Source organism: Protopterus annectens, chromosome 1.part0 (assembly GCF_019279795.1).
Source record: "Protopterus annectens isolate FY-2018-M chromosome 1.part0, PAN1.0, whole genome shotgun sequence".
Lineage (NCBI taxonomy): Eukaryota > Metazoa > Chordata > Ceratodontiformes > Protopteridae > Protopterus > Protopterus annectens.
In genome coordinates this window covers 57417242-57436565 of record NC_056725.1, presented here as the reverse complement: position 1 = coordinate 57436565, position 19324 = coordinate 57417242, and positions in this window count along the sequence as shown.

The following is a 19324-nucleotide window of genomic DNA, read 5'->3' as shown; positions in this document are numbered from 1 at the left end:
TATAATGTTAACCAGAGCTGCTCAGAGTTTGGTGACTTTAGCCAGAAATCTGGAGTGCATCTGAACTGAAATCCAAGGCATCTACTGCAAATAACTGAAAAATAAGTATACTTAAAGTCTGTATTGTAGTTTTACTGTATTTATTTGAATTGCTGCTTAATTTTTGTTGATTGTGTCTGCATTTTTTTCTCAGCTTTGAAATTCTGTACTGCTGCCTTATACAGCATAGGCTAGATTCAGACTTGCTGAATCTAGGCTGTTTAGTATTATTGTACTCTAAACCTATCATCTTACATTAAGATGGCCTCCCTGCACCCTTGTGGCAGAAGTGTGTAGCTTTGAATAGCCAAATGCTCCAGTATATGAGAAGCACTCCACATTTGACCATAAGCAAACCCACTGTTCCGCATTGAACTGCTTTGGCCCTGCTACACATCTTTTGATTGGTTTGTATATTGCAATTACTGTCAGTCAGCATCATGGTATACAAACCAATCAAACAGGTACTTCACTGTTCTGCATTGAACAGCATTGGCTGTGGTATACAGTTTTTGAATGGCTCGTATTCTGCAATTACAGCCAATCTCCATTGTGGAGACCTCAAAAATATGTTACCATTCATGTACCATGAAAGGTCGTGGAGAACTGTGTTTAAAGAGATGGAGAAAAAATAAAATAGAATCAAAACAGTGCGAAAGTAAATAACTGCAATAACCAGCAGTTAAAAGGAGTTAAAGTAATTTAATTAATGGGGGGACAAAGGCCCAAAAAAGAAACTAATTTTAAATACTGCTCTTATAAAATTAGAAAGGTGCTAGGATAACAGGCTGGCTTTGTGTTACCATACATATTCTGAAGGGTATGATGTCTGAAACTCAAATTTCTGTCATTACCTTATTATTTCATTCTTCTGTGATTTGCCAGAAAGGTACATATTTTATGAGAAACAGACCAAAAATATGAGTCAAAAAGGTGGTCATTCTGCAAAATTCTGGGCAGTTGAAAGGTATGACAAGGGTGAATGTATGTTTGTGTGTGTGTGTGTGTGTGTGTGTAGTTTGGTTGAAAGGCCATGGCCATGGTCAAAGTATGCTTTTGGCGCAGTGCAAAAATAGGGTGTTCCACATTTTGACTCTTTGTCACACATTGCTATGGTCTGTGTTCCACATTGGCCTCTTAGCAGGTTGAGACCTATGGTGTAGTTCAGGTTTCATCTGAGTTGGGGATTGCTGGAGAAAAGGCTGAGTTTGGCACTTTCCCATTGGTAGTTTGTCGTAAAACTATTGGATTCCACCTGTAGTGTAGCTGCACATTACACAACAGGGGTTAGCACTGCCCTGTTAGTTTGTTATTCTTTCAGCTTTTCCCAGTTAGGGGTCACCACAGTGGAACTCAGATCCGCTAATGATTGGCAGTAGATTTTTTATGGGAGCTGAGGTGCCAGCTCGACGCCCAACATTCAACGAAGGCACGCCCATTCTACGCATGTCTTTCGAACGCCACTCTACTTTGGGGAAGACATGCAGACTCCGCACAGAAGGTGCTCCTGCCGAGAATTGAATGGGAGAACCTCTTGCTGTGAGGCAACAATGCTACCGCTGCACCACCGTGGCTTATATATATATATATATATATATATATATATATATATGCATATTCCTGGAAACTTAAATTTTCTTTAGATGCATGTCAGTAGAATAAGCCCCTCTGTTGCTCCTATGACGTAAACTGATCTAACTTGTCCAATCCCAGCAGTACTATGGTATAAACCTGCCATTATGGATGGTCACTTTCCCACCATTTCTGCAGCCAGCCTGATTGACTTGGACATCCTGAGGCAATGTTATAATTGCCTCATATATACTGACAACCACTTAGTCCTGAAACAAACATATATCGTATGTTAGAGATGTAATTACACGATCAATTTGGAAACAAACCTATCACATAACAAAAAAGACATCAAACAGGTTGCAGGTTCACGCACTTCACCCCCCTCAAACAAGTTCAGGACAGAACACACAAACCCACATACGTGGAGGTACTCACTAAAAGATCAGAGACTTATCAAGCACAAATTATCTGCACACACCTCGACATGTATAGAAACCATTGCACATAACACACATATTAGTGTCTCAGCAAAGCAAATAAGCCCCTAAGGCAAAACACCTCAAAACCTAATATCTTAGTCATAGAAGACTCCATAGTGAAACAGAAGGATGTCCCGCTCACCAGGCTGGACAAGGAGAAGGTCACGGTCAGCTGCCTATCAGGTGCCAGGATCTGTCAGATCACACATGCACTCAGGTCACTCAACAACAAATGTCATTATGACTCTGTCATAGTCCATGCTTGGGCGAATGACTTGAGATGTACCTCCTTGGACTATTAGAATAGAGAGAAGACTGAACTCCTCAGATTATGTATCTTAGGTAGGTATAACACTATGTATCTTAGGTAGGTATAACACTAGCCATAAGTAGCATTCTACCTTCACCCAAGATGATGTCACAACATAAATAAAAAAGGATTGACTTCAACAATTGGCTTAGCTTCTGGTCTCCGGGGGGGGGGGGGGTCGGTATTTGTCAGCCTTGGAAGACATGGTCAACAGGCCACTCTGCTTTGTCACAGATGGTCTGCACCTGTATCCCTAGGCTTTCAGATACTGGCTAAGATGCTTGCATCCCCCATAGTGCCTTTTTTTAGGCAATGTCAAAACAACAAAATTTCTGACATAGGAAAATCCACTCGACAAACTCAGGGTTCGGCTGGTTAATGTTAGGAGTTTAAAATGAAACTGCACTCCTTGGAAGCACTCCTCACCTTGGAAGATGCTGATGTCTGGGGCGTCACTGAAACATGGTTCAAGGCTGCAAAGAGCACTCCAGCTGTGCAAGGCTACAATGACTTCTACACATTCAGACCTCAGAATGAGCGTGAAAGAACCAAAGGTAGAGGTGTATCCATCTTCATTAAAGCCAAGTACACCTTGAGATTGGTCAAACAGTACAACTCTTTTGAACTACTCCATGCCCAATTAATTATAGGCAAAATACCCTAGCACATCATTGTTAACTATAGGTCCCCCTCTATGAACCAGGAAAAGCATAATGCCTACCTGAACTTACTAGAGTCATTTGCCATAAACCCAGCACCTTATTTATAGGAAATTTCAGTTATCCCTCCATCGACTGGGTAACATACATGAGCTCAAACATACTCGTCCAGAGGTTTCTGGACTTTGTCAATGCAAATGTTCTGGAACAGATAGTCTGCCCCCCCCCCCACAAGGGGCGCTAATGTCCTTGACATATTACTCACTAACATGGGTGGTCACTGCACTGCCCCTTGTGTGATGCTCTCCCTGGTAAGGTCAGAGCCTAAATCAATATCATTCAAAGTAACTATTGGTCTACATGCCCCCAGAGGAGCAAAAAAAAAAAACTAAGGAACTACTCCAAAGCAAACTGAAGCCTAATAAGTGATTGGATAAAAAGTTTTATACCCCTTGCTATCACAGGCAGTAATGACTTTTATGCAGAGATGTACACAAATGCTCTGTACAATCATCTTAGCAACTGTATAGACTCAGCTGTACCTTACCATATTAAAACCAGGCCCTCTTAAAAAAGCAAGCCACCTTATAAGAAATATAAGTTATAAGAAACAGAATAAGCAACTAAAATGCTACAAGAATAAGCTTTTATTTAGGCAAAAAGGTGAAGTTCTGTCCTTTATACTGACTGTGGGTATGTTTCAGCCTGCAAAATCCAAGGTTTGTACCAAAAATGTCCCACTTTGAGCATTTGAAAAGGTGGCAACTCCATCACTAGATGGGTAGCTAATTGGCTCACCAACAGAACACATACTGTTAAAGCTGCTGACTCCACCTCTACCAGTAGACCCATCACCAGTGGCATATCCAAGGATATGTACTGGGCCCTTAAGTATTTGGAATCTATTTCTCAGAGTCCAGGTTAAAGTAGACGGCCTTTGGATTACTATCTTTGCTGTTGATTGTAAACTAGTTGCAATCAGAGTCCCCCAACAATGTTAACCTATTACAGGAGGGGCTAACACAAACACATGACTGTTGCCAAAGTCACTGTCCAAAACTAAATCCAAAAAAGTGCACTAATATCCCATTTAGCAAAGCAGAATTCCCCACTAATTACAATATTGACAGCACCTCTCGAAGTTCAAACCCAGTGGTGTGAGATCTGGGAACACGGGTCAGCAATCTGAACTTTGACCAACAGGTATTCCATTGTGCTAAGGAAAACCTTCTACATTGTACATCTCATAAGTAAGAGTATTGCATCCAGGTCTAAGGAAGTTATAACCCCACTTCACTCAACCCTAATCAGACCATTAGCAGAGTGCAGTGCTGGACAGCCATGGTGGTGTAGTGGTTAGCATTGCCGCCTCACAGCAAGAGGTTCTCTGGATCGATCCTCGGCTGGGGTGCCTTCTGTGCGGAATCTGCATGTCCTCCCTGTGATCATGTGGGTTTCCTCCAGCTGGTCTGGTTTCTTCCCACATCCCATGAATTTAGAATTGCTGAATCCACTTCTGCAAAGAGGCCAGTCACAACCAGAGTCCCTCAGGGAGTGGACCTGGGACCAGTCCTTTTTGGCATTTACTTCACTGAAATCAAAGCCAATGTCAATGGCCTCTGGCTGAATGAATTTGCAGATGATTGCAAATTAGGAGAAGTCATAGAATCCCCACCGACACAAACCACTAAAGAGTTGATTGAGTAGTCAGGGACTTGAAGACACAAATACTAATCTAGCCTTTGACCATCATGTGTCTACAGTAGTGAGAAAATCATTCTATGTTGTGCAACCTATAAACAAAGGTATGGCATCTAGATCCAAGGAAGTCATTGATCCACTGTATTCAGCATTCATCAGACCTATTATTAAGTATAGTGCTCCACTTGGTATGTATCTAGTCAAGCACATCCAGCAATTGGTACATTCACAGAGTTTCCTCACTAAAAGAAAGCAGGGCATAAATAATGTGTCTTATTCAAATCACACCAAGGCCCTCTCCCTGTATTCTATCTCCTATAGGCTATTGAGGGGAGATTTATGACTGGCATACAAGGCATTGTTAGACCCACCCTGATGGACCTCCTGCATATCCACAAAACAAACAGCACCAGAATTGCCCATTCTAAAGACTTAAACTTGCCTGTGATATAAATAGGACCTGCTGGAGAGACAGGTATGTATACCAGTGACTACCCCTTCTCTGGAACAGGCTCTACATCCATGTGAAGCAGAGTTCCTCCCAAACCCAGTTCAAGTGTAACTTGGACAAATGGATGGGGTTTGTCACCTATGTTTCTAATGGATGCAGGCAGCCTGTAAATGGTTCATCTTCCAGGCCCTTGCTTACACTTATCAAGGGTAGCAGAATTTGTTAGAGATTTGGGTAGCATGGCTAGCCTTAAAAAGGCTCTCATGGTCATTAGCCTAGTAAACACCTATGAACCTAAGCTAAATCCTTAGTAAATCTACAAGCTAGCAAAAGATGTGTCAATGTCATTGAGTTCCATCAGTTACTTTCTCCATAATCTAACTAATGTTTCCTTTCTATCCCCAACTTTTCATAACCAAGCCAATTTTAAAAATCTATTCTGAGCTTCCCTTTCACAAATCCATCTGGGAAAACTGCTAAGTCAAGTGACCAGCTCACTAAACACAATACAGCCATATATGTAATTAAATGACCTACTGTTAAAGGCATATATCATTTATAATCATCATGAAACGTACATGTTAAGCTAGGATCGTTACCCTCCTTATGTACTATAGGTACCACTGCAGACTTCCAAGATGAGAGAATCTTCCTAGGATCAATAACCATACTAAATTACCAAACTTGATATAGAATCATTTTGTCTTTATTGTTTTGTCATACTTTCTTTATTTAAGGTCTCAGTGGCTGGCATTTTACCTAGGGCCTTTCCTTCATTACTTCCTTCTTCAGCTGTTATTAGGTCCATCAAAGCAATTGCCTGCTCCTCCTTAACATTTGCAAATCTAGTCTATGAAATGTCTCCTAAGTAAATACTTTTTATTTTCCTCCCAAGTCATCACTGCCCCATGTAACATTTTAAATAGTCTGAAAATGTTTCTCTCTGACTACCAGGTCACTGTTCTGGATATCCTGTCCATGAAGCAGCAATACCAAAACAATTGTTTGTATCTCCACTGACTTAATTATATTGCTAAAGTTCTGTGATATTCAGATGAATTATTTTAAAATGTATTCCTAACTGACTCATTCAAGAAATCCTATTTTTATCTAACAAGTTGTCTGCCTCTCACTGTACACCCTACCATCTCCTGAAAATGTTCACCCTCACAGTCTATTTCCAGCATTGATAATGTACATTGCCCCCCCCCCCCATTTAGGGTATTCTTGCTCTTATTCCATAATGCACTTGTATACAGTTCCTATTTAAAATGCTCACAAATACCCCAAAAGACCGCTGCTTAACACTCGAAGAAACATCCAATCTCAAATGAATTGATTACACCATTTGGCAAAGTTCCCCTTGAAGAATAGATAGGGAAATCCCAGTCACTCTCCATGGGAACAGTTAGAATAACCTGCCACTGACACACTTAACAGAGCATGATATGAAGTAACTATCAGATCTGTATGAAACTCTTGCACCAGAAATGTTCAGTTAATATATACATTTCATCTCTCCTAGGCCGTTACCTTTATCATATTGAGTAATAAGCAAAGTAAGGTGTCCCTCCTGCTATTTTTAAAATATCCATCAAGTCCATGAACTGTACCAGTAAGAATTCCTATGCATCTCTCTAATCTAGATACCCTAACAGACCCAGGACCGTCACAAACTGTTTTTTTTTTTTTTATTGTCAGTGTTTACAGCAGCAAGAGCTATTTTCCAGCTTATGTAACTAAAGCTTCCTGCTTAATGCTTACCTGCTTACATGTTTGATCCTTTTTTTAGGTCCTCGGCTCTGAAGGTCATTTATTCTTGGTTGACAAGACTGGAGGCCAAAACAGGATATTTCTCATGGTGTCAGTTGACCATGCTGATGATGTTAATTGACCTAACTATCATTCTAGAGAATCACTGCTAGCCATATTCGGCCACTGAGTGATTTAGTGTATGTATGGAGTAGGAAGAGAGAAGAAGAGGCAGTGGCATGGGGTCTTGGAAAGTGTCTTATGATGAACTGGGAAAGAAAGTATAGGATGAGCTGGGATATAGAAAAAGCTCAGGAAATGTGCAAAGCATAACTGGTAAGGGATGAAGTACTTAGGGATATAGAAAAGTTTGTGAAGAGGAAAAGGCAAAGAAAACAGGAAAGCCCAATGTAGTTAAGGAGAAATTTGAAGCAATTAGGCTATAGACAAGGCATAATTGATACTATTATGAGGGTAACAAAAAGAAATCGAAAGTTTTGAGAATAGCAAAGAAGAAAATGTAAAGGAAAATTAGCAGAAAGAATTAAGAAATGGAACAAAACATTGGAACTTAGCAGAAAGGAATTAGGGAGCAAGATGAGGTGGAGATGAGATCTGGCTGTTTTTATGAAGGATAAACAATGAAAACCTAATGAGGTACTTCCCAGAATGCTCAGAAACCCCCTGAATGAGATATTGAAATGTTGGTTGGCCAGTGCATTAGTTCTTCATTATTGCTCTACCACAAGTGTCATACCCTTGTACATGGATAGAAATAGGAAAAATCTGATAAATAATTAAGTGGATTACAAACGGAATCAAAATCGGGAGGGGAGGGTTGATAGCACCACATGAGGACAAAAATCTCCAGAACAGCAACCTACATGGATCATGTCTAGAAGGAGATGCCATTCAAACTTGATTCACTTTTATGAATGATTTGCTGATGAACTTGAGAAGGAAGTATCAGCAGATGTGATCAATTTTGTTTTCATCAAAGTCTTTGACTCTGTCCCACAAAAACAGCTGATAAGAAAACTTGAGGCCTGGAGGAAGGAAAAACGCTTTGAAAGTAGACTGCTGCATAGATGAATCACTGGGCACAGACGGTCGAGGGTAGCATTTTCACATAGATGAATCACTGGGCACAAACGGTTGAGGGTAGGACTGCCACATAGATGAATCACTGGGCACAGATGGTCGAAGGTAGGACTGCTGCATAGATGAATCACTGAGCACAGATGGTCAAGGGTAGGACTGCCTCATAGATGAATCACTGGGCACAGATGGTTGAGGGTAGGACGGCTTCATAGATGAATCACTGGGCACAGATGGTTGAGGGTTGGACTGCCTCATAGATGAATCACTAGGCAGAGATGGTCGAGGGTAGGACTGGCTCATAGATGAATCACTGGGCACAGACTGTCGAGGGTAGGACTGCTGCATAAATGAATCACTGGGCACAGAGAATTGAGGGGAGAAGGCTGATGATAGAAGTACACAGGGACTAGTGAAACACTAGCCATAGTCCTTGGTCCGGTACTCTTTTGTATGGTTGTCTCAGACATTTATGAGGATGAAGAGAACTGCATGAGCCTCTGCACTAATTAAACAAACTGCAGAAGATGAAAGGAAGAGTTTAAGGAATGATGTGGAAAAGCTGATCAAGTGAGAAGAAAACATTTCATTGCAGACAAATGCAAGCTATTGCATTTGGGTCTCAGCAACCCTTAAGTGAAGTATCAGCTTGGGGTGGGGGTTGTGAAACTGAGGAAATGAGAGCAGAAAAGGGTTAAGGAGGTGTAACTCATACCTAGAATGGACCAGCAGGAGTAGAGTCAGATGGTAGTGGTACAACAAATAGAATACTGGGATGTATCCTCAGGGCGATACATTCCAGAAAAAGTAAGAACGTTATTCCACTCTCCAAGGCCTTGTTCATTTTTCAGACCATAATGTGTTATTTCCTGAGGCTATACAAGGAAAGAGACAGCAGGCCCCCTGATAAAATTCAGAAGACTGTCACCAGGAAGATCTGGGAAATTAACAGGATGGTAAATGATGGGACCCTTGAGAGAGTGAGCTTTTCTCAATAGATACCAAAAGAGATATGGTGGCATTTATGTATATATTTATTTAAGGCCATTTGCAGAGATCACCATAGGCTAGTTTCAGGCACAGACTGAGGGAATGCAGTCAGATTTAAAAAAGAACAGAAAATGGTTTTGTACATCATTTGAATAGTAGAAACAATATCAAGATACCATCAAACAATATTTTCATTTGTTACAAAAATAGCAGAAGCCAGAACATGTTACTTCTTATCTCTCTCTCTCTCTCTCTCTCTATATATATATATATATATATATATATATGTGTGTGTCTGTTTTTCAGCCATTCAGTCTCCATGTTTCAAGACTTGCTTTAGCAGGTCCTAATATTTCAGATGGATACCATTAAAGTTGAAAAAGGAGAGAGCTTTTACAAGAAGAGGTTGAGATTTTGAGAGGTTAGGTGTTGGAGCAGAAAGATCATGATTGATGTATAATGCATGCTGCTTTTAATAGGCTGTAGAGTAAGGTCAGCGTGGGAATTAGTTCTTTGTTTTTAGGCAAAGCTTTTATCATGAGCTTTGTTGCAGTGGGAGAGTACATTTCTAGATGGAGGAGTTTCAAAAGAAGTGAGCAAAGTTAGATGTCTGCTGTTTGTTTTATGAGTAATCATTTGGCTTTACTGAGGGTGAAACAGTGGTATGTGTGATAAATTGGAATACCTTTTTTTGTGATTGTAGTATGGACACATTCTTTCAGAGGCCATGGCTAAGATGAGAATGCCATATTCGAGTTGAGCACTCCCTTGTCTGTGGCTGCAAGCATCTAGCTAGCTCTGACAGATAGGAAGAGATTGTTTCAGGCCCATAATTGCAGGGTACTGATTTGTAGTCCACATCTTTTCTATGTGGGTTTTGAAGTTGAGGATCTAGTCTTGCCAAATGCCAAGATATTTGAAGGTTGATAGTGTTTCAAACTGGACATTTTTCTGATCTTTAATAATTGTTGATGGAAATTTACTGAGTTTTTGATGGGTACCAGACAGTAAATTTTTGTTTTGCTGGTGTTGACTAGAACTTTATGGTACTGTTTGGATGATTGAGTAAGATGAGGGAAAAGCTGAGGCAGAGGGTTAAATTCTTTCATGAGGAAAGAGGATGAGAGTTGACCTTGTGAACATGTATAGTATTATAAAAGGACATAATCGAAGATTAACTTTATTCCAAAAATGTTTTGTCTACCTAATAGGGATAGCTGTTTTGTATCTTCTTATGGCTCATTTGCAAAAGGTTTTGTACGGTAATAATGTTCATGACTGCCTCAGTTCTGTTTCAAATTTGTTTTCCATGTTTGCCGAGATTCATTTCTTAACTCTAGAAGTTGTTTTAGTGTTTAGTCTTCTGTTTATTTTTTGATCTGCTTGAGCAGTCTTCATGAAAGGGGAAAAAGTTTTTATGAATATATAGCAAAGTTTGGATTAATGCACTATCTGCAATGTTTGGGTCCTTGGAGGACAGTATGGGGGGACCAGTCCATGGTGGACAGGTGTAAATTAATATTGTTATTGTTTGGATTTTGGGCTGAATGTTATTAATTTTTAGAGTAGTTTGGCTAACTGGCCAAAGATGATGAAACCAAAGTAACAATGGTCACTCTGGTTGGGGAGAGAATAATTATGGTAGTGATCACTGATTGACAGTTGTTAATGAGAAGATACAGAAGGGGGGTGTCTTTGGGAATGTGTATTTGGTGGTTGGTTCTGTAATTAGTTGTATGAGGTTATGGTCTGCTAGGAATTCGGCCATGATATTAGAATGATGGCCTAAGAAATTTAGGTTAAAGTTTAAAGTATAAAGACATTGTCAATTTTGGAAATGGCTGAAATGATATTAAGAATCTTAGTCTTCAATTTGTTTGGGGGGGTACGTGATAGCAAAAGTAAGTAATTTCTAATGAGAAGGGATTTGTACAAGTAACCATTTTTAAACTGTGGGTCAGATATCCTGTGGTTTGAGGTGTTACTATAAAATCCTAAACAAAGAAAATGCTTAGATCACAGGAAAGGGAAAGCAGTAAAGAAACATTAGGTCGCAATAAGCTGTATTTGCAGTTACAATACCACTTGGTGACCGACATCTTTTTATTTCTTGGTGACTTTTATTCTTCTTTCATCATTTTGGACAAGAGCTTTATTTATATTGTTAACTGGTAAGTGAATTGGTACAAGGACCCTTTTCAATCATGGCCTGAGCCAGTGTGGCAAAGACAATAAAGATATAAACAAACTAGTGTAACAAAACATTTTACAAGGTTAAACTTTAAATGAATTGCCAAACAAACTGTTGCTTTTTGCTAGCATAATGAGCGATCTAGGTATTGTAAAAAAGAGTCTGAAGCATGGAAGATATCTAAATTTTCATGACTGGATTTTGGAATATTTCTTAGACCAGGATATAGAGGGAAGTAGACACCTTTCATGTCAAGAGATGCAACACCTCTCCTGTCCTGTGGGCAGGAGGTCCATATGATTGTTCATGACAGTGATGTCTCAGTCTGCTTTCCAACTGTAACTAACATCCTGGTCGTTCAGACTAGTGAAGCCATGTCATAGATCAAAGTGACAATGGTTCAGCCATCTGAATGGCCCTAAAGTACGTTTAATTTTTTTCATTTTTTCCCTATAAGCCTTACATGTATAATATACTATAACATTGTTATGCTCTATGTAATCCATGTTTTTATATGATTCTGATAAGTTTAAGAAGTGAAGGCTTCATGTTATGCTGTTTTGCCTCATGCTTCAGGAAATGTTTTCTGTAGCCCTGCATTAAGTATGTTTGTGTTTCTTTTTTAGTGTGTGTGACCCATCTTCCAACCATGCACAAGTGTGATCTCTGTCTTTATGATATGACATGCAGCTTAGGTGCGTAACCTGTAGACTTAGTACTATAGACTTAAGCTGCACATAGATGATTACAGATCCCCATCCAAAAAGTGATTATGTTTTATACTTTTGCAGATATCGTTGGAAGATGCAGCAGACTGGATATCGCCTCCTCAGATATTACATAATCTGATTTCACCCATCTTAAAGAAGTGTTACTTAGAATTCCTCCCCAATCATAGAATATGATGGTTTTAATTACAGAACACCATATGTTATGAAAGAAGTCATTCTTCAGGTATCATAACCATTTCATTTGCATGTTCCACTCTGCCTGACATATCCTGACCTACTTCTCACATCTAAATAAGTCACTGTGCTTGTTAATACATGCTTTCCTTTCCATTCTTTGTCTGAGTAGTTGTGGATTGGTGGACTGTGTTTGGTGGGAAGAAGGTACTACTGCACTTAATATGCATTTCATAGTGATCATTTGGTTGTGTGTATAAAAGGATCTGGGGACCAACCCATTTATCCAGTAATAACTGTAGGTGTGCTTCCCCTGTTGTCTTTGGTCTGTGTTAGATGTATATAAGGGACAGATGAAGCTTCAAAGCGTTGGCCAGTTCTCAGATGATTCTCTATCTTAATGCAGAAGGAATACTGATCCTGAGGGTCATAGTTTAATAAGGGATGATGCATAAACTTCTTTATAGCTGCTATCCCAGACAATTACAGTGCTGTATGTTTCCAAGAGCTTCTAATTGATGCAGCAGTTAATCCAAGTTATGGTTCAGGGATGTTTCTCCTTTGTCCTGTTTCTTTGATTACACATACATGCACTGTACATAAACACACATACACACATACATACATACATACATAAATATATATATATATATATATATATATATATAGAGAGAGAGAGAGATAAACATTACTGAAACACTGGATAACCTTGGCTCCAAATGATTTCAGATATTTTTTCAGGAAGAAAAAAAGATGGAGTGCTCACTAATCACTAAATGTGTATGTCACAACCCCCCCCCCCCCAATATCAACATTCCAGCCTCACAAAAAAAGTCTGGGCATCCATTTTTTTAGGAAGCCACTCAGGACTTTCCAGCCATGTAGTATAAATGAACATAAGGTTGCCTTTCCCTCCCTTTTACTAAAAGCAGATGACTCTTATCCTTTCCCATTAATCTCCTTGATTTTTGTTTAATAATTGTAGACTTGCACCTTGCAAAACCTTATCTTTATAGTCCCTTTCAGTTCATCACTTACTTCCCACCCCAGCAGTTATATTTACCTGCCATCCCAGTCTCTCATATTGTGTTTGTAAGGCATTAGGTGTATGCTCAGTATACTACCACCACAGGCTGTAATTGCTTCTTCTAATACCTTTGATATTATTTTTTTTATTTATTTATATTTATGTTTTTATTTATCCTTTGTTTACCAGGTTAGTCCCACTAGGCTACCAGTCTTTTTTCAGGTTAGACTGAAAGTGGTATATATCCTACTAGGGGAAATTTGGCCAGGGAATCAGGGAACTTCCCCTTTTTACAATTGGCACTCACAGTGTTGGTGTACTCGCGTACATGTGCATGGCCACTTACTAGCTCAAAGGCAGCTGAGAGGATGGTGCATGAGATGGAAAATCAACCAAAGGGAGTGGAGGTGAATGCTAACTCAGAAAAAGTAAATAAAATAGAAGTAGAAGACTCGGAAGAAGTTTTACAGAAAAAGCTGTTTGATAGGACTCAGGAGACAGTGAAGAATGTATAATTACAATCCTCTAATTTGGAGGGTTACAGGATGATTTACTGCAAGAAATGATAAAGCAAAGTGAATCAGAAAATGAGGTACTGTGAGGGGACATTATGCAGAAAATAAATACAGTGGATACAGAAGCAACACCAGAAGGAGGCAATGAAAAAGAAAAATGTATGCAGAGACAGCAGCTACACAAGAAGGAATGAGAGAAAAAAGAAAACCAGACACTGTAAAACGAATTGTTGGTAAGAATGTAAAGCAGAAGAGATCAGGAAGTGAAGAGATATGCGGTGTGGGACAATATAAATTTACCTTTGAGTATAACAATGCAAGCAGTTAAGACCATTTAGTTTGATAAAAAGACATTTTGTAACATTTTTGAGGCTGCCCAAGGTATGGAGAGATTATTGTGTGAATATGAAAAAGACAAAATCATAATCCTTGGAATGAATCTATAATAAAAGCATATTTTCAGGAAACTAAAAAGAAAGTTCATATACAGTTTTGAACTAAAGCAGAAAGGGAGACTTTAAAAGAACATTTAAAAATATATATGTAAAGAAATAATAGACATTTCAAAAGTTTACGATAATAGGGGTTTATGGACTGGAGCATGGGATTGCAGTGTTATTCTGAAAATTGAAATGGAAAAATTGCACATATTCTGAGTTTTATAAATGTTGATGGTAACAGGGGTGTTGTAAAATATTTGTGACAACTAAAGAGATTATTATTGTGGAAAAGAAGGACATTTAGTCAATAATTGTCACACAAAGAAATATATATGTGGTAAAACAGGACATGAAGGAAAAAAAATTTAACTTGAATGTTATAAATGTAAAAAATGGGACATTTATTGATAGTTTGTAAAGATAAAGAGAAGGAGATTATTATGAAGCACGGTAAATAGAACAAGAAAGGATCAAGCGAGAGAAATAGATGAAACTTTAGGAAAAAGGGAAATACTGAAAAAATATTGAGGGAGATGAATTAGAGAGAGACTCAGAAGTGGTGAAAAAGATATAAGCTGGAAAATAAGAGGAAAAACTAATTCCATTAGTAGAAGAGTAAAAGATAGAAAAAGAAAATTGAAAGCCATTAATATAAATGAAATGTAGAAAGGGAATCGATAGCAAATAATTTCTTATAAGAAAATAGTGTAGGATGCTATCTCCTAAACTACGGAACAGGGAAAAGAATAATTTAAGGATTCTTTCAGTGAATGTTAATTGCATGAAAAATACTACTAGAAGGATAGCAATTTTAGAATGGTGTAACAAATGTGATTTTCATATTATTACTCTGAAGGACATAACATTTTTGACACATGAAGAAAGATTACAGACACAGAAATATGGGAATGATGAAATAATATGGAACACAGGAATGAACAGTGTTAAGTAACAGCAGTTTCATGCAGAAGAGTAATGAAAATGTTGGATGTTATATTAGTTAAAATGAGAAATGTAACAATTACAGGTGTAAAATGGCAAGAAAAGGTGTATATAATTATTGCTATGTATATATACTTATGTGATTAATAAAGAAAGGAATAATCTATTTCAGAAAATATTGGATTATATATTTGCAAATATGGATATAATAATTACAGGAGATTTCAATTGTGATTTAAGGTGAAATGGAAAGAAAGGAGGAAAAGATGTAAAAAAGATAATGGAAGTGATAGCATGTGGAAAACTAGCTATATGGTATAAAAACATGTACTTAAACGAGAGATACTTTAAAATGTGAAACTGATTATTTTTAGTATTAAAATGAACACTTGGAATGGAAAAATAAACTACTTTAACAGGTTTCTCAGATCATTTGACAATATGGTTGGAAATATATCATAGTAAAGGACATATAAGAATTGGAAAGGGGTATAAAAAGGGTAAATGAAAAAGAATGTAATGAAAAAGGAAAGAAAGATATTAATCAGTTATGAAAGGACAATATTACTATGAAAGCATTTTATGTTAAAAAGAAAATAGAAAGCTAGTTATTTATGTTTGCAGAAAAAAATTAAGAGAAAAAGAAAAATCAGGAATTTGGTAAATAGAGAATTTAAAACACAATAATACTGATTATTATGAAAAAGGAAAATAAATTTTAAGTAAAAATATGAGAAAATTAAAGTGTTATTAAGTAATCAAAGATTTTTTTTATACGGAAGAAGAAAGTTTTCACTTTAAGTAATATAGTATAGGAGGATAGTAGCATAATGAGAGAAATGAAAGCTAAAGAAGGTGATCTAAGGAAAACTCAGCAACAAATTATGGAAATTATGGTAAGGTATATGGAAGAAATATTTAGTAAAAAAAGAGATGTATTGCAATAAAGAATTTGAAAGAGATCATCCTATATGAATTAGAACAATTGTTTAAACAGTTAAATGTAGAATCAGCATCTGGTCCAAATGGTATTGGGTTTGAAATGTATAAAAATCTAGAAAGACGGCAGAACAATTATTTAATATGTGTATTTAATGAATGGTTAAATACATTTTTAAAGTATAAGGAATCGTGTAGCAGGATATTAAAATTTATAAAAACTGGAGAGCAATAGTTCTAAATAATACAGGTTATAAGATACTTATAAAAATAATACAAAAAGATTTGAAAATAAGATGCAGTATATAATGGAGGAAAGTATATACAGTAGAAATGGAAAAGGATGTCAATAATTAGTAATGATAGTAAAATACATTATAGATGATATAAGTAGAAAATAAGATATAAAACTTATGGTAAGTTATATTAATAAATGATTGATCCAATACAGCATGATATACTGTGGAAAAAAATGCATATGTATAATGTCAATGATAAAATCCAGCAAGTATGCAGAACAGCCTATAAGAATAATAAAGCAAGAGTCATAGTCAATGGTTGGCTAAATAAATAAATAGATATGAATAATGGTATAAGGCAAGGGTGTCATGTGAGTAGTATTGTATTTGTTTTAGTCATGAATACAATAGAGGTGTTAATCAGAAAATAAAGAATGCAGATTATAAAATTCAAACAGAAGTTGCAATTCCAGGTATGCTGTCATATGCAGATGATATTATTATAAAAACTAAAAATAGTGAATCGATGAGAGGAAATATTGTCTATTTAGCAGAAAGTTTAATGGAGAGGGATGACTCAATAAAGAAAAGAGTAAAGGAATGGATGACAATAAAAATAACAGGTATACAATTTTCTATAAAAAATCTGTTTTAGGGATCATTTTGATAAAGAAGGAAATGAGAAGGGGTGGGATATAATAATAAAAGAAATAAAAGATATTTGTAATGTAATGGTAAATGTACAGATTAGGATATAAAAAGTGTATTTGGTTAATTCAGTATTAATAGGTAAGATAGCATATTTATCCAGTGTTGTCATAACTCCTAGAATGCATGAAAAACTTTTATTAGACATATTCTTCTCCTTTATATTGGGGATCAAGATTAAATCCTATTAGAAGGGGTATATTAACATGAAGAAAGGAGGAGGAGGATTAGGTAAATGCAATAGTTTATGCAGAATCATTAAATTTGCATAAGGTATTGAAATAGTTAAATGAAGAAAAATGAGGAATTCGTGACAAATGTATTTAAGTATTAATGTAAGGAATTCTAGGAAAGAATAAGAAATAAAAGAACAAAAGAATGTGTTAATGGAGAAATAGAAAATTATTAACAAAAGATAAGAATATAGAAAATAAAGACTGATGGAAGTGGAAGAAGACAGAAAAATATGGTATGGAACTAATAGTGTATTAATCCATGGGAAATTATTCCATAAGTAAAGATTAAAGCAATTAAAGAAAGAAAGAAAGAAATTGTCCAGACATAATGTTGAATGTCAAGATTTTTGATGGAGATTATAAATAAAAAAATTACCCATAAAGGCAAATATACCTTACAAAATGAAAATTAAAAGAATATGTTTGCATTGCGGGGAAGAAGAAATAACAGAACACGTTTTACTAAAATGTGAGAGAGTTAAAAAACTGTGAATAAATTATGTATAGATTTTTTTGAAAGAATAATGAAGATATCAATATGGATATAATTGAATATGGATATTATGAGAATATAAACAGAAAATTGAAAGTAGATTTAGACAAAGTGTTTTATGTAGTTTGGGTATTATGGAATGAAAGAATTAATGAAATCACATTTAATGGAAACTGAATATTGTCAGTAATATTAAAGAAGATTAGATTAATGGTTATGGAAAAAGGAGTTGGGATTGATTTAAAATATATGAATGGCAAGTCTGATGAGTAAAATATGAAAATGACTTAAAATGATTGTATAAATTTGGCAAAAAAAGGTGTGTGTGTGTGTGTGTATATATATATGTATGTATATATCTAAATAGCTCTATATATCTATCTATATGTGTGTGTATGTATATATATATATATATATGATAACCAAAATACCACTTACTCAACTTTTAAATCGCCGAGACAAACAACTACAGGTAAGTAACCATTTGGCTGCACCACAATAAAGCACAAAAGCTTAACCATATGAAACCCACCCATGTGGAGGGCTTCACCCCCCCATACCCGCCCCACCTAAATATACCAACTCTGAGATTGGACTACAGTAGGGAAAGGGGCAAAGTTCACCATGTTGGCCAAATGGTTGCTTACCTGTAGTTTGTTGGTGGTGATTTAAGTGTTCATTTAAGTGGTTTTTCAGTGCTTTCATCTCTGTGATTTAAAAGTCAGGTAAGTGGTATTTCAGTTATCTGAAGTAGATCTGTGTGTGTGTGTGTGTGTGTGTGTGTGTGTGTGTGTGTGTGTGTGTGTGTGTGTGTGTGTGTGTGTGTGTGTGTGTGTATACATATAGGACCCCCTACTCTTTTCAGTAGGTGCTGTGTGATCTTTTATATCCAAATGAGCTACCACTGACTGAAGTGGATAGGACTTTGGTTTAACGTCATCTGAAGGACAACACGTTCGGGAGTGCAGCCCTTCCTGTATGCACCACTGCATTGTTAGCAATTGATCAACCTGGTGTGAGAATATAACCCTCAGGCTTCTACACCAAAGACTTGTGTGCTACTTCTCTTATTTGACACTCAACCCCCCTTAATCATTGCCATCTTAATTCTTTCTCTGCAGCTCCAGTCAGTCTGTTGTAATAGTTGCTGTGCCTCCCCCCCCCAATTCTAATTGCCATGGTGCCACTTTTCTGTAAATTTTTGTAACTGTGGTCATACATTCTGCCCAAACTTTCATTACATCAGGACTTCACCACCACATATGATATTCGGCTGCTTCATCCTTACTATATATTCGACAGTCGCCAATTTTCCACATCCCTAGTCCCTTACTTTAACTTTTTTTAAACTCACCTTTGCCTTCTTTTCCTGTTTACCAAATGTACGGCTACTCATTTTCTACTGTAGAACATAAAAGCTGTTCTCCCAAAACCTTTTTGACACCTTCTTTGATTCAATCATAACTCATCTTTTTCTCTTAGATAAATTACTTATTTGAATCCTCCACAGCTTCACCCACTTTGTACATGCTTGTTCTGAAACTCTCCATAAATTTGTTATCTTAACTGTGGCCTCCAACATCCTTATTCTTAGGAGTGCTAAACTTCACATTTCCAAATATCTTCAATTTCCCT